A 16,337-nucleotide genomic window follows, 5' to 3' on the forward strand; every position below is an offset into this window, starting at 1 on the left:
GGCACATGCCTGTAGTCCCAGCTACTCGGGAGGCTGAGGCATGAGAATCACTTGAGCCCAGGAGTTTGAGGTTGCTGTGAGCTAGGCTGGCGCCACAGCACTCTAGCCTGGGCAACAGAGTGAGACTCTGTTTAAAAAAACAAACAAACAAACAAACAAACACACCAATAACTGTACCCGACATTCAATCAGTAGGTATCCAATGAATATTTTATAGTATTTGGACAGCAAATTTCACTTATGTAAGATGAATAACTTCTATAGATCTACTGTACAACATTGTGCTTACAATTAACAGTACTGTACTACACACTTAAAAGTTGTTAAGAAAATATACGTCTATGTCAAGTGTTCTTATCAAAATACTTAATAAAATAAGTAAATATATATTTCTTAGATAAATGAATGAGTAAATGAATGAATGAATTTGGAGGGGTCTTTTAACATCACTGAAAATTTAGATAGTGTCACAATACCAGATATTTTGAAAGAATTTAACTTTGAAAACTTTAAAGTATAAGTCTCATAAAGTAGGGCTGGGCAAAGTGGCTCATGCCTATAATCCTAGCACTCTGGGAGTCTGAGAAGGGAGAATCGCTTGAGCTCAGGAGTTCGAGACTAGCCTGAGCAAGAGTGAGACCCCTGTCTCTACTAAAAATAGAAAAATTAGTCAGGCATCATTGTGCACGCCTGTAGTCTGAGCTACTTGAGAGGCTGAGGTAAGAGGATTGCTTCAGTTTGAGGTTGCAGTGAGTTATGATGATGCCAGTGCACTCTACCCAGGGCGACAGAGTGAGACACTGTCTCAAAAATAAATAAATAAATACCAGGCAGTTTTAAGAAGCACAGCCTTGTAGTATAGTTTGAAGTCTGGCAAATTAATACCTCCCATTTTGTTTTTATTGCTTAAAATTGCTTTTGCTATACAGGGTCTTCTCTGATTCCATACAAAGTGTATAATTATTTTTTCTAAATCTGTGAAAAATGATGTTGGTAATTTAATAGGGATCGCATTGAATCTGTAGATCACTTTGGGTAGTATAGACATTTTAAACAAGTGTCATAAAGTAAATTTTAGATAAGTCTGGCCCAGTAAACTTAAATCAGTTATGAAGTACTTAGTTTCAGGCTAAGGATTTAGAAATTTATTAGGCAGGCCATACAGCTCTACTGAAAAGTTTTGACTGTTGGAGGGAACAGAGAAAAGGATTATAGAAGAGCAGAGCCTCTCATTTCTCAACTATGAGTGCCACAAGATAAGTTGACACTGATACCTAAAAATACATTTTTGCTGGTTTTCCTGGAAATTAAAAAAAAAAAAAATTGGAGGAGGAGATAGTATGAAAACCAGAAATGAAAATGAAATAATTTAGTCATTATCACAGGTACCTCTTAAGAAAGAAAAAAGTAAGATAAAATGGTAAAGAAAAATCATCTGACAAATGAAGCAAAACAAGCAAACATCCAAAAAGGGAAAAAAAGAAAAACACACAAGGAAGTTTGCATCTAAAGGCAAGTGAGCAAAGAAAACATAAGGAAAAACAAACAAAATGATTGCAAAATAATAGTGAGAATTTTACCTGAAAGCTATTGTTAGGTTACTTTTAGTAAGCAGAGCATTTTGGCAACCAAAACTTTTTCTTGGTTTAACAGTATATTTTACCATTTAGTTGAATGTTTGTCTCCTTAACTCTTCCCAGAATTCTGAACCTGCTGCCTCTTCACATTTATATGTGAAGGTTGCTTATGTGGTTACCTAAAGCATGTATGTTACTTTTTTCATGATAATTTCATTGTCCAGTACTACACGTTATTAGGAGTAAGTTACCTTAAACAAATCTTGGGCAATGATTAGACTCTCTATAAAAAAGTCCAAGTTTCATAGAATTCAACTATTTCAATAGCATATTGATAAATGTGGTTAATTTTTTGCAAAAGTTCTATTTTGTTTCTTCTTTTGTGCTTGACAACACTGCATTATGTATAAATCCAAAGGCCTATAACATTTACATGCATCACCTCCTTTGCAAGTGTCCCAGAAATACAACAGAACATATGGGTAAAAACACAAAATTTCCCAAGACACAACTAATATAGAATGTGCGGTACATGGCGACAGCCAGAAGCCCATGACATAATGATGCCTTCTTTCCTCAGTAGAGCAGCTTGATGTACGGCCCCACAGAACTGGCAACCAAGAGACACTGTTGAACATGAATCATTACTTTTGATATATTCTATTGTAATTTTCCCAGAACATGGCAAATGATTTAATAAAAGGGAAGAGCTGGTAGAGTGTTATGAGGACAAATCAAACAGATACCCATTCAAAAGTAGGACTCCCTTTAAAAAACAAAAAAAATCCTTGAAAATCAAATATAGTCAGCCCTCCATATTTGTGGGTTGCCCAATCCTATATAGAAATTTTTTTTAAATGAATTGTTGTGTCTGTACTGAACGTATGCAGACTTATTTTTCTTGTAATTATTCCCTAAACAATTTTGTGTAACAACTGTTTACAGAGTTTACATTACATTAGGGATTATAAGTAAGCTAGAGATGATTTAAAGTATACAGGAGGATGTGCATAGTTTATATGCAAATATTATACCTTTTTTATATAATGGACATGAGTGAGCTCTGATTTTGGTATCTGCAGGGGCCCTGGAACTAATCCCCCATGGATACTGAAGGATAACTACAGTCTTCATTAGACAGGCTTCTTTTAGCTTTATTCTTTCAGCAAAGTTTGAAATAGAAAATGGAATCAAATGTCATTATTAGATTACTAACTCACAAAACAAATCACAAATTAGGCCAAAATAAACAGCTCCCACTAGCAGAACTCATGGGAATTTCTACAAACCTGTGTTATCCTTAATAACTCAAATACTAATAAAAAGGAGGGTTCTATTGTCTTTGATAAATGCCGTGCCTTTTCTTTAAGGGTAATTTTTTAAATAAGATATTTATCGGAGTTTCTACTTTTACCACAATCTGAATACTCTACAGCTAATCTCAAAGCTTTATGGGACAACTAGAAATTGTGTAAATATTTTATCTTAGAAATTAGGAAACCAAAGCCCAGAAAAATTGCTGGTCAATTTGTTAATACAAAGGCCAGAACTAGGAGTGAAACCTTCTGCCTTTGATGATTTCTGTACTCTAGCACAGGATATCTCTGGCAAATGGAAAGATTAAATGGTGATCACAGGGTGACTTCTTTGGTTCTGGTACTAACACATTAGTTATATTCTCTAGATACTTTTTAGATTTCCCTATAAGCTTTTATGAAAATTCCCTATAGGTTGCTTTTGATTTCGATCCTATACACAAGATAATGTAGATCAATAAAATTAAAATTTCTAATATTGAAGAGATTTATCTTAGTGTTAACATATTTGAATATGTAGGTAAGTGCTGGAAAATATTATTTTCATTTTTTTAGATATCAAACTCTAAATAAAGAATTGGGGGAACAAGAAAATATTGTTTTCTCCTGACTTTGAAAGTAATACAACATAATTGTAGAAAAGTATGAAAATATAAAAACTTTTTAGAAAAATTTAAACATCCCATAGTTATCCAAGTATATTTCACTTCTGGATTATATATTTCATAACATAGGCAGTTGTGTATCTATAAGATATATGACGGTTCAACCACTGCAAAAATTCTCTCGCATGGTCTTTTGTAGTCAGCTGTTAACCTGTTCCCTTGCCTCTGGTAACCACTAATCACTTTTTTGTCCTATGTAGTTTTGCCTTCTCGAGAATGTCATAAATGTGGAATCAAACAGTATATAGCATTTTCAAAAAAGCAGGTACTTCATATGAAGCAAGTTATCACAGTGATAGGGAAGTCATAATATGTTAAAATGAAAAATAAATGAATGTTGAGTAAAGCACACAGTTGTTTTTGAGGAGAAATGGACATTATGTATATTTTATCAAATGGCACAGATGTGTATGATTTTTTCATCTTTATTATTTCATTCAACATTCACAATTCTGAAGTATGTGATCTTATCCACCTTTTACATATAAACTAAAGCACAGGTAAATAACAAAAGCCACACAAAGCTAGTCAGGCTAATCAACAATTCTCAAACAAGTAATCTGATATCAGAATCTATGTTGCTACAACTACAATATTTGGCATATGTTCTAATATTAGTTTATTTTTGCTAACTTTCTATAAATAGCATGAATTGCTTTTTTAACCTATACAATGCGATAAATTGTTTTTAAAGTCATACAAAATGATACTCCCATTAATTATGTGATTGGTCTCACATGATCTGATCTTCTTTTAAGAATTAAAGTAGTTCAAGAACATAAGGATAATTATTAATAGATCATCATAGTATAATGTATCTCATTTGTTTTGTTTACTTTCTTATACAGTAAAGGTTAACATTCTTCTTTTCATGCTAAATATTTAAACAAAATCCACATGAATATTGCTTATCTTTTGTACATACGCACCGTTTTATTATGCTATTTAAAAAACAAACAAGTAAAATACAATGAGTCCTATCATCATGAAAGAATTAGGAATTTTTCAAAGTGCTCATTTGGATTCAGCTCTGAATTCAACCTGGAAATTATAATTTTGTTAAAAACAGATGTCATCATTTGATACACTCTGGAAATAAGCTTTATTTGCTTGAGAATTATAATTATATGTTAAATATGAAATGTTTGATTTCCATCAAAAGTATAGTTTATTATATCTCAGACCAGAAGTAGTACAATTAATCAAAGTATGATCCTAAACCGTCGACACAGTTTTGCTATCTTAATGGTAGCTTGTTATGCTAGCAGCAAAGAAGCCTGGAGAGCTAGTGGTGATGAAATTACCAAAGGCATTTTCCACAGCTGTTGAGAATTGAATATTTTTCCTTGCAAGAAGTGGTCCAAAGCCTGGAAGAAGTGGTAGTCAGTTTGTGCAAGGTCTGCCAAGTGTGGTGGATGACAGAGAGTTTCCAAGTCCAGCTGCTGTATTTTGGGCGGCATTGTTTATGTGACCTGTGGTTGAGCATAGTCTTGCAAAAGGATTGTCCTGTCTCCATTGACCAATCTCAGCTGCTTCATTGCAAACATCCTCATTATTTCATTTAATTGGTTTCAGTAGATCCGCTCTAATGGATTGACCAGGTTTCATGAAGTTGTAGTGGGTAATACCAGCGCTGAACCACCATTAAGTTTTCTGATGGACATTTGGTTTTGGACTGTGTTTTGGCACTTCATCCTTATCCAACCATTGTGCCAAACACTTGTAATTGCCAAAAAGAATCGATATTTCACTACACATGAGGATATGGTGTAGAAATGGTTTGCATTTATGTGGTGACAGCAGAGAAAGGCAAGCTTCGAGACTGCTATCTCTTCTGATGCTTGTTTAATTCATTTGGAACCCATCTATCCAGCTTTTTTACCTTGCCCATTTGTTTCAAATGGTCCAGTGTTGTTGGGATAGTAAAATCAAACCTTGCTTCTAATTCACACATAGATTGAGATGGATTTGCTTCCACTACAGGTTTCAGCTCATCATTATTCACCTTGGTCTCAGGTTGCCCACATGGCTCATTTTTAAAATTAAAATCACCAGAACATGTGCAGACATTCTATAACAATGACATCTGCACCTGAATGTTTATAGCAGTACAATTCACAATTGTGAAGATGTGGAAACACCCCAAGTGCCCATCAATACATGAGTGGATTAATAAAATTTGGTATATGTATACCATGGAGTACTACTCAGCTATAAGAAACAATGGTGATATAGCACCTCTTGTATTTTCCTGGAAAGAGTTGGAACCCATTCTACTAAGTGAAGTGTCCCAAGAATGGAAAAATAAGCACCGCATGTACTCACCATCAGATTGGTTTCACTGATCATCACCTAAGAGCACATTTAGGAATAACATTGATCCGGTGTCAGGCAGATGTGGGTGGGGAAGGGGATGGGTGTATACATACATACATTATGAGTGCGATGCGCAATGTCTAGGGGATGGACACGTTTGAAGCTCTGACTCGGGGGGTTGGGGGGCAAGGGCAATATATGTAACCTAAACTTTTGTACCCCACAATATGCTGAAATGAGAATAGAAAAAAAAAATCACCAGAACGGAACTTCTCAAACTATCCACGTACTGTGCATTCATTAGCCACATCCTTCCCAAACATTTCTTTGATATTTTGAACTGTCTGCACTGTATTGGTTCTATGATGGTACTCATATTTGAAAATAACACAAATTTTTGACTTATCCATGTTTTGCAAGAATTTCTCTAAGAAAATTTTTGAATGGTGATCACAAGCCAAAATGTGCGTTTGAAAGACTGAGGATGTACCTTTACAATAAAAATAAAACTAGACTTGTCAAAGTCAAGTGTCAGAGATATCAACTGTCAAACTTAGTATTTAAAGAAATCAGACATTTCATACTTAATAACCTAATAAATAATGGAATATTATTAATGTCTTACCTTAAATGTATTTATACAGTTCAAGGGAGGGCTAGGTTCACAGTAGTTAAATTTCCCTTGAATGTGACATCTTTCAGCAATGGCAAAGTGGACAAGACATCATTGCTTTGTGATTTCTGAAGAAAGCCAACCTTCAATATATTTGTATAGAAATCAAAAAATTTATAACAGCATGTTGTTTAACTGTCCATTATATAGTGCTCTTTAGAGTTATAATTTTTATGTTACAGTGACACATCACTTTTTTAACAACTTTATTGAGGTAGAATTGATCTAAATTGATATACAAAAACTGTACATATTTAACATATGCAGTTTGATGAGTTTGGGTATATGCATACACCCTTGATACTATCACTACAGTTAACGTAATAACATATCCATCACCTCTAAAAGTTTACTTATGTTCTCTCTCCTTTTGGAGGGGGGTGTAAGAACACTTAACATGAGATCTACTCTCTGAATAAATTTTTAAATTCAAAATGCCATATTGTTAACTACAGAAACTACATCATACAGCATATCTGTAGAATTTATTCATCTTGCATAATTCAAACTTTATATCTATTGGACAATTCCCCATTCCTTATCCCTGGCAATCACCATTCTATTTTCTGCTTCTATGAGTTTTACTATTTTATTAATAGATATCTCACATAAGTAGAATCCCACAGTATTTGTCTTTCTGAGAATGGCTTATATCACTTAGCACAATGTCTTCCAGGTTCATCCATGTTGTCACAAATGGTAGAATTTCCTTCTTTTTTAAGACTGACTAATATTCCATTGTATGTATATGCCACATTCTTTTTATCCATTCATCTGTCAATGAACATGTGGATTGCTTCTGTATCTTGGCTACTGTGAATAATGCTGCAATGAATATGGAAATGCAGATATCTCTTTGAGATCCTGATTTCAATCATTTTGGATATATATCCAGAAGTGGGATTGCTGAATCATACAATAGTTCTATTTTTAAGTTTTTGAGGAACCTCCATACTGCTTTCCATGTGTCTATATAGTGATATCATCACTTTTTGTGTATGCAAAAAATTCAACTGCATAATTAATTTAAAGGATATTTTATTTGACAATTTATTTGAATTAAGTAGTGTAAAAATAATTTAAAAGTATGTAAAATGAAAGTAGATAGGATAAAAACAATGCAGAAGCTTATTTAAAAACTGATTTGGACTCAAATCGATTTAGAGACTGAGGCCAATTAGAGTAGAACAAGTAGATGTGATAAGAAAGAGCTATATGTCAACACCTATTTCTTTTTAGATTTGTTTGAGAACTGGTTAAATGTTTGTGAAATGGCTAATGCCAAACCTTTGTCAGAGCAAATTTATTTAAATTAAAAGTATTGATTAAATTTATTGCCTGTAGAATTTATGGAAGTGAACTTACTCCAGAGAGAATTGTTTTTTGCCTGCTTTCTGTGCAAATTTGACATTAGTGACTATTAGGAGATTATCCTGAATTAGATGTGGCCATGGTAGTAGTGTAGTGAAAATCACAGTTTCACCCTTAAAATAAAATGAAATGAAGTGTTGTTACCTTAAAAGTGACAAAAATAAGTAACTGAAATGAACTTGTTTGGCGCTTTGAACTTCAAATTTTGGTGGCTATTTTTAACCCAACGTTTTAGCAATAATTCACATTTTCACATTTCTATGTGACCTATTTTATTCTTTTAAATTTTACTACCATTATCAATGTTCAAGATTAGAACTAAATATGATAACTTGATTATTAGACAATTTGATGGCAGTATTCTTTGAGAAATCATACAAAATAGACAACATTTTTATCATTTTACCATTTAAAAAACTTACAGAGATTGGATAAATTCAAGTTAGTTATTAAAGAAGTTAAAGGTTCACAATGTATTCATATAAGAATGACTAAGATTGTAAGCTTTGTTTCTAATGGGTTAATTATATAAGTTTGATTTTATTTTTTGGATAAACTTTGCTGCTTTGAATGCATATATTTTGCATATATATTACTTGTATATGTATAGAATTTGTCCCATGAGTCTTGCCAAGATCTAGCACTATGCATTATTGTGCTGAAAAACTTAGTTACTATATTCATAAAGTTTATATTCTGGAAATAGGCAATAAATAAAAATATATGCATATATGTACAGAGAGATATCTATATATATAACATGCATATACAGATGTATGTATGCATGTATGTAAATCAGAACTTAGTGAATGCTGTGAAATAAATAGAAAGTGATATTATTTTGAATAAGATTATCATGGAACATATGATGATCATTATTTTATATTATGGTCATGATTTTATAAAGTTCATTGGTAAGGCAAATTCCTTTTGGTTGAGAATATACTCAGCACCAAATGTATACTTAAGCTGAGCATATATACACTAGATATTAAACTGTTAAATAAGCAAGCGGATGGAAGCATAATAAAATAGTATCCATTTTTTTCACAAGGTAAGGCAAAGAGGTAAACAGAATGAGAAAAATATCTGAGCTCTATCACAGCTAAATTAGGTTGTAGGGCATGGCTTAGCTTTGAAACATTAGGATTTTTTTCAATATCAAACCCCAGGATAGAATTAGCCCATCCAACCATAGGATATGCTAGAGAATTGTAGCAATTCCCCAGAGGGTTCTCTCCTTATAAAATGTAATTGGTATGTTAACAAGTTTGAGCATTTATTGTGCTCAAGACACAAAATATATTTTATTGTCCCAGTCCTTCTTATAGTTTTACTGAATAGAGAAAGTCTTTCCCTGTCCCTGCATCACTATTTCTAGCTATAATTTCTAGCCATACTTTAGGATAACACATATGTCTGTAATTACTTTAAAGTCACAAACAAAATGTCAGTTCTATAAATAGAATTCCCAGATCAAAATACTGATACAAACTCTCAACTTACTTGGTTTAATTTAAATATTTTCCCTTCTTCCAGGTAAGCATACTTTCAGAGAATAGTGCATTTGGCTCTCTCCCTGCTCTTCATTAGCTGCTCCCTTCTTCATTAGCTGCTCTTTGTGTCTCTGTGCGAGTGCATGTGTGTGTATGTATGTATGCATGTGCACGTGTGTGTGTGTTTGTATCTGTGTGTATGTGAGAGAGAGGGACACGGAGAAAGTTTTGCACACTTTCTAACATCAATTATTATTTCCCCTTGTCTTTCATACCCACACCAGCATTCCTGACATAGGATTCTAATGAAGTCACTTAGGTTAGAGCTGACCAACTTCATAGAAACACACTTGTTTCCACACTAAAAATAGCTTATTTGCTCCAATTGCACAATTCAATCATGGGATGCAAAATACATTACTTTAAGTAATGTTAAGACTCAGGCTCTTCTTTGAGTTGCAATAGACAAAATAGAAAGTGGTGCAAGTCACTGTTTTTCAAAACCTGTATTTCACCGGTTTGTTGGCATTTACCTCTGTGGCATCCTAGAAGATAGATGTGGCTGATAGTAGAGATGAATGATGCTAAGGGCTGCTCCTGGACCATGAGATGTGTAGCTGTCTTTCCCAGGTGGAATGAGACCAGGGTCTAGCAAGGGCTCAGCATTCCTACAGTCCCCTTTTTGCTTTGTTCTGGGAATCTAGGGCTTGCTAACTACTTTCCATCTCTGTCATTTTCAATTGCCAAGAGTGTAATAATTTCCAACTGGTTTATTTTCTTTTAGTGGATCCCCATATTAAAAACTAGAATTCACATTTTATTGATTCAACTATTTTCTCTGGTTTCAGAGGACTCATTACAATGCAAACTTTCATGGAAATTTAACCCACAGTGCAGATGAACCATCTTTAGGGCAATAATTCAAAATGAGTCAAGCTATAAGATTTGGCTGATCCTTACTTTCCCAGTATGTGATAACACTGGAGACATTATTTGGAATGTTTCTTCCTATACAGTAAATATTTTAGCATGTTATTATTTTATTTTTAGTTTTTATAAATGTTCAATTCATTGCCATTGTCAATTTTTATACTAGGCTATTAGTAGTTTTAAAAGTAATTTGGAAAATTCTCTGTAATGTCTATATCTGTGATTCCCAACCCCTAGCCGGGGACTGATACTGGTCAGTGGAAAAATTGTTTTCCATGAAACTTAGGAACCAGGGCAGTGGGCACAGAAGGTGGAGAGCGATGGCTGAGTAAGCGAAGCTTTATCTGTATTTACAGCCGCTCCCCATTCCCCAACGCTGGCTGCATTGCCTGAGTTCTACCTCCTACCCTGCCACAACCCCCAACCCCGTGGAAAAACTGTCTTCCATGAAATCAGTCCCTGGTGTCAAAAAGGTTGGGGACTGCTGCATAACTCTCAGTTTTTTTGAGGAATAGAGTAAATTACTTTTCTCAATTAGTTACCTGCCTTTATTTTAAGATGTATTTGAATGATATATTTTATTAGCCAATGTTTCTCTCAGTTCTTCCAGGATATGATCATGCATTATTTTCTTTCAGATTAACTTTATAATTAGTATATAAGAACTAACAAACAACTTAGCATTTATATGTATGTGAAAAAGCATTGTAAGTATACATGTTACTTACAATGTTAATATGTATCTTCTTAATGTTGAGTTATTTGTGTTTTCCTGGAGTTAGTCCCTGTTGAGTATTGTGATTTAATAATTAACAACTACATTGCTGGATTGTGTTTGTTGCCTTCAGTTTAGGATTGTTGCATCTATTTTGTAAATAACATAGGACTATATTTTATTTCTTTTTTTCTATCACTGTCAAATTTTGAAATTTATTTAATAACAGAGGTATAAACTGGATTAAAGGAATTTTTCTTCTTTCATTCTGGCTGGAAAAAATTAAATCACGTATGATATTAATTGTAAATAATTTTCAGGTGTGCACATAGAACCTTTTATTGTTCATCTAAGGAATATCAATAAAGCTTGAAGCGTACCATGCACGATTAGGTTAAAACAAACAAATGTCGTACCGCACATTAAATACTACAAGAACATTTCAATGAGATGTATTAATATATATGTTTACTAGATAAAAGAAACCTGACCAACATAAATATGTGTTGAGGCTCTATGATAATAAATACAAGGATGTTTAATATATTATGCAATATTTAGTATGTGATTTTTTATTAAACATCAATGAATAGATGATGCATCATCTTCTGGGTAGTTTCTTAGGGGATATAAAGCATACCTTCAAGTGAGTTTATCCATATTAGAGAAAAAGTGTGAATGGTTTTACTTTTTCCTAATAAGGAAAAGCTTCACTTTTACTACCTTAAAATCTTATGCTGCTTTTTCAAGGCATAAAACTTAGTAAGAGATTTCTGAGTTACAAATAGATGAACATAATAAATCAGAAGGTCTTACCTAGATTTATCTCATAATGGGTTTTCTGATTTCTATAATTGAAAGAAAATAGACTTTAAACAGTTACCCAATGGTTCTCACATTGTGTCAATCAGATCAAGCAATTGATAGCATAGCCACACTATGTCTCCAAGTTTAGCAAAAGCGTAGCATACATTATATCATCAAAAAACCTAAATAATTCTAAATTAATCAGTTACCTATTGTACGTAGCATACATTATATCATCAAAAAACCTAAATAATCTAAATTAATCAGTTGCCTATTGTACACTAGTTTTATGAAAAATCTAGCAAGGAAACTAAAGTTAGAAGGTCCCAATTGTTTCCACAGATAGTATAAAATTTAGCAGCAAGGATGAAAAAAACAGACAACTATTATTCAAGATAGAATAAAATGAATATTACAAGGAAGACATAGATAATATACCATGGATATTTAAAGAAGAAAGAAAATATAGAAATTTGTAAGTTGAAAATAAAAAACAGAGAAGTTCAAATGAAATTATAAGGTCAAAATGTGAGTTGCAAAAATATTAAATGTCAAAATAACCATAGAGAATATAGTTAAAATGAAGAAATATGAGGTTTACATATATTGACTCAGTAATGAAGAAATAACTAGATGGTTAAGTAATTCAATAAACATATGTTGAGCTGCTGGGTTTAAAATGATAAGATTAACACAGGTACTGGCTTCTAATCACTCACTTTAATGGAAGAAAGAAATAAACAACTACTTATAATAAATTTGATAATTTTAAAAGGGAACAATATAAATATAGGTCCAGCTAACTTAGATTTTGTGAATCAGCCAAGGTTTGCTGGAAAAAACGTAGATTAAATATTGGCCCCTAAAAATGAGTAGGAATTGTCCAGTTGATGTGAGGGGTGGTACAATGTTAATATATTTCTATGCTAGCATGACTATTTATCTGTAAAGGAACTATTTAATTGTCTTGTAAATATTTGTGCAACTATTTTTTAATTCCTTCACTTAAAATTAGTAATTATACAGTCCATCTCTCTACAGCATGCCTGCCTAACATCCCAAATGCTGTCATGTTTATTCTCTATTTTTTTGACCCTATTTTTTACTTTATGACTTAAAAAAAGTAATTATGACTTTTTTATGGGGAAGGGTAATGATAGTAATGCAGCTTTAAGTTGTTCTAGTCTCCAGATCTCTTAAGAAAGACAAGCAGGGCAACCAGAATAGCAAAATACATAAATATTATATGCATAATATGGTTAAAAAATAAGGAATTTCCATGAATGACAAAATGTGCAGAGAAGGTAAAACCACATAGAACTCTAGGCACCACAAAAATCCAAAACAAAAACAAGAAAAATACCCCAGGCTACCAGCAGTGCACGGGTGGCAAAATGTAAAGAAAGGGGAGCTTCAGCCATCCAAAGAGTGCAGGAACACAGGAGTTGCCAATGGATACTCACTTGAAAATTGAGAGGACTTGTTATCAGCAAGTAACTATAGTAACAACCAGTGTAAAAGGAAGAGGCCTCCGCAAGCTTCAGGATTTTTTTTTTAACAGCTTTATTTAAATAGAATTTACATCCCATAAAAGTTAACTGTCTTAAGTGTACAATTTAATTTTTAGTAAAAATACAGGGTTATATAACCATCACAACAACTCAATTATAAATTATTTTCACCATTCCAAAACACGCCTTGTTTCTTTCCTAGTCACTCCACATTCCAAACCGTAGTCCCAGGGAACCACTAAATCTACCTTCTGTCCATTTTATGGACATGTCATTTAAATTAAGTCATAAAATATATGAGGGTTTTTTTTGTGCCTGGATTATTTTTCACAGTATACTGCTGTTGAGGGTCATCCATGTGGCAAGCATCAGTACTTTGCTCCTTTTCATTGCTGAATAGTTATTCCACTGTATGGAATAACACATCTTGATATTCACCCACTGGTTGATAGACATTTGGTTGTTTTCAGTCTTGGATGTATTATGAACTGTACTGCTATAAACATCACATAAAAGTCTTTGTGTGGGCCTGTGTTTTCATTTCCTTGGGTAGATTCCTATAAGTGGTATTGCTTAATCATGTGTTAAATTTACATTTAAATTTTTAAGAAAGTGCCAAGTTGTATTATAAAGGCACTATACCATTTTATTTTCCCTTTTACGATATGTGATGCCAGTTTTCCACATTCTCACCAACAGGTATTGGTGTCTGGGTTTTTTATTAGAACCATTCTAGTGGGTGTGATGTGGTATGTCATTGTTTCAATTTGCCATCTCCTAATTATGATGTTGAACATCTATTCCTGTGCTGATTGACCAATTCAAGTTTCTTTAGTGAAACATCTATTTAAAACTTTTGCCCATTTTTGAAGTAGGTCATTTGATTTCTGGTTACTGAGTTATAAGTTTACTTTATAAATTTTGAATATAAGTCCTTTATCAAATATAGGATTTGCAAGTATTTTTCTCCCAGGCTGCATCTTGTCTTTATATTTTCTTAAAAATGCTCTTTGAAGTACAAATGTTTTTAATTTTGACTGAGTCCAATACAACAAATTCTTCTTTTACGATGGTACTTTTTGTATAGTATCTAAGAAATATTTTCTAATCTAATCACAGAATTGTTCCATTTATTATTTGTTATAAATTTAGATATTAGGTCTCAGATCTATTTTGAGTTTGAGTATGATTTACACAACAGTTTAAACTCATTTTTTTATATGTGGATATTCAATTGTCCCACCATAGTTTGTTGAAAAGACTATCATTTTCCCATTAAATTAGTTGCTTTTGATCCTGTTTTGAAAATTAATTGACCATAAATTTAAGAATTTATTTCTGGACTCTCTATTCTTTTCCATCGATCTATATGCCTGTCCTTTTATCAGCACCACACTCTTGATTACTGTAGATCTGTAATCAAGTTTGAATTGGGGAGTGTAAGTCCTCACATTTTGTTCTTTTTCAAGATTGTTTTGGCTATTCTGTGGTCTTTGCCTTTTCATATGAATTTTAGGATTAACTTCTCAATTTCTGAAGGAAAAAAAAGCCTGCTGAGGTTTGGATAGGGTTTACACTGAATGTGTAGATCATTTTGGAAAGAAATACAATCTTAATTATACTGAATCTCACAATCCATGAATGTGGAAGGTCTCTTCATCTATTTAGATCTCCTTTTCATTTCTCTGAGCAGTGTTTTACAGTTTCCATTTTCAGGTCTTGTAATTTGATAATTTTCCTCTATTTTTTTGATGCTAATATATATGGAATTGCTTATTAATTTCATTTTCAGATTGTTCATTGTTAGTATATGTGAATGTAGTTTACTTTTTTTGTTGATTTCTTATCCTGAAACTTTGATGAATATATTTATTTTTATTGTAGCATAGTATAATACCATAAAATGGAGCTTCTCTTTTTATTATTTTTATTTTAAAAAATAAATTTTATTGTGTGTATTTAAGGTATACATACAGCAGTCATGGGATATATACCCATAGTAAAATGTTTACTATTGTGAAGCAAATTAACATATCTATCATTTCACATAGATATGCATTTTTGTGGTAAGATCAGATAAAATCTATACATTAAGTGGAAATTCCTAATACAGAACAATTTTATTAACTCATGAATTAGATTTCTAGACTTGTTCATCCTATGTATCTACTACTTTTTATCCTCTGACCTACATCTCCCCTTTTCCTTCCCTACACCCCTCTGTCCCTGGTAACCACTATTTTATTCTCTCTCTCTCTGTATTTGACTTTTTTTTTTTTTGAGACACGGTCTTGCTCTGTTGCCCATTCTACACTGCAGTGGCATCATCATAGCTCACTGCAGCTTTGAACTCCTGGACTCAAATGATCCTCCTGCCTCAGCCTCCCAAGTAGCTGGGATTATAGGTGTGTGCCAAAACACCCAGCCAATTTTTCTACTTTTTTCTTCAATTTTTTTTTTTTTTCTGGAGATGAGGTCTCACTCTTGCTCAGGCTGGTCTCTAACTCCTGGCCTCATGTGATCCTCCTGCCTCCCAAAATGCTATGATTACAGATGTGAGGCACCACACCTGGCTATATTTGACTTTTTAAAAGCAATTTAGATTCTACATACAGGTGAGGTCATGCAATATTTTTCTTTCTGTGACTGGTTTATTTCACTTAGCATGACGTCCTCCAGGCTCATCTGTGTTATAGCAAATGGTAGGCTCTCTCTTTTTTCCAGGCTTCAAGGCTAAATAATATTTCTGTGTGTGTGTGTATAACTTTCTTTATCCATTTGTCCATCTGTGGACACTTAACATTTTTTTACATATCTTGACTATTGTGAATAATGCTGTAATAAACATGGGATTGCAGATACCTTATGATATGGTTATTTCATTTCCTTTGTAAAAAGGGATTGTTGGCCCCTCTGGTAGTTCTACTTTAATTTCTTCAGTCACCTCCATACTATTTTCC

Source organism: Lemur catta, chromosome 10 (genome assembly GCF_020740605.2).
Source record: "Lemur catta isolate mLemCat1 chromosome 10, mLemCat1.pri, whole genome shotgun sequence".
In the NCBI taxonomy this organism is placed as follows: Eukaryota; Metazoa; Chordata; class Mammalia; order Primates; family Lemuridae; genus Lemur; species Lemur catta.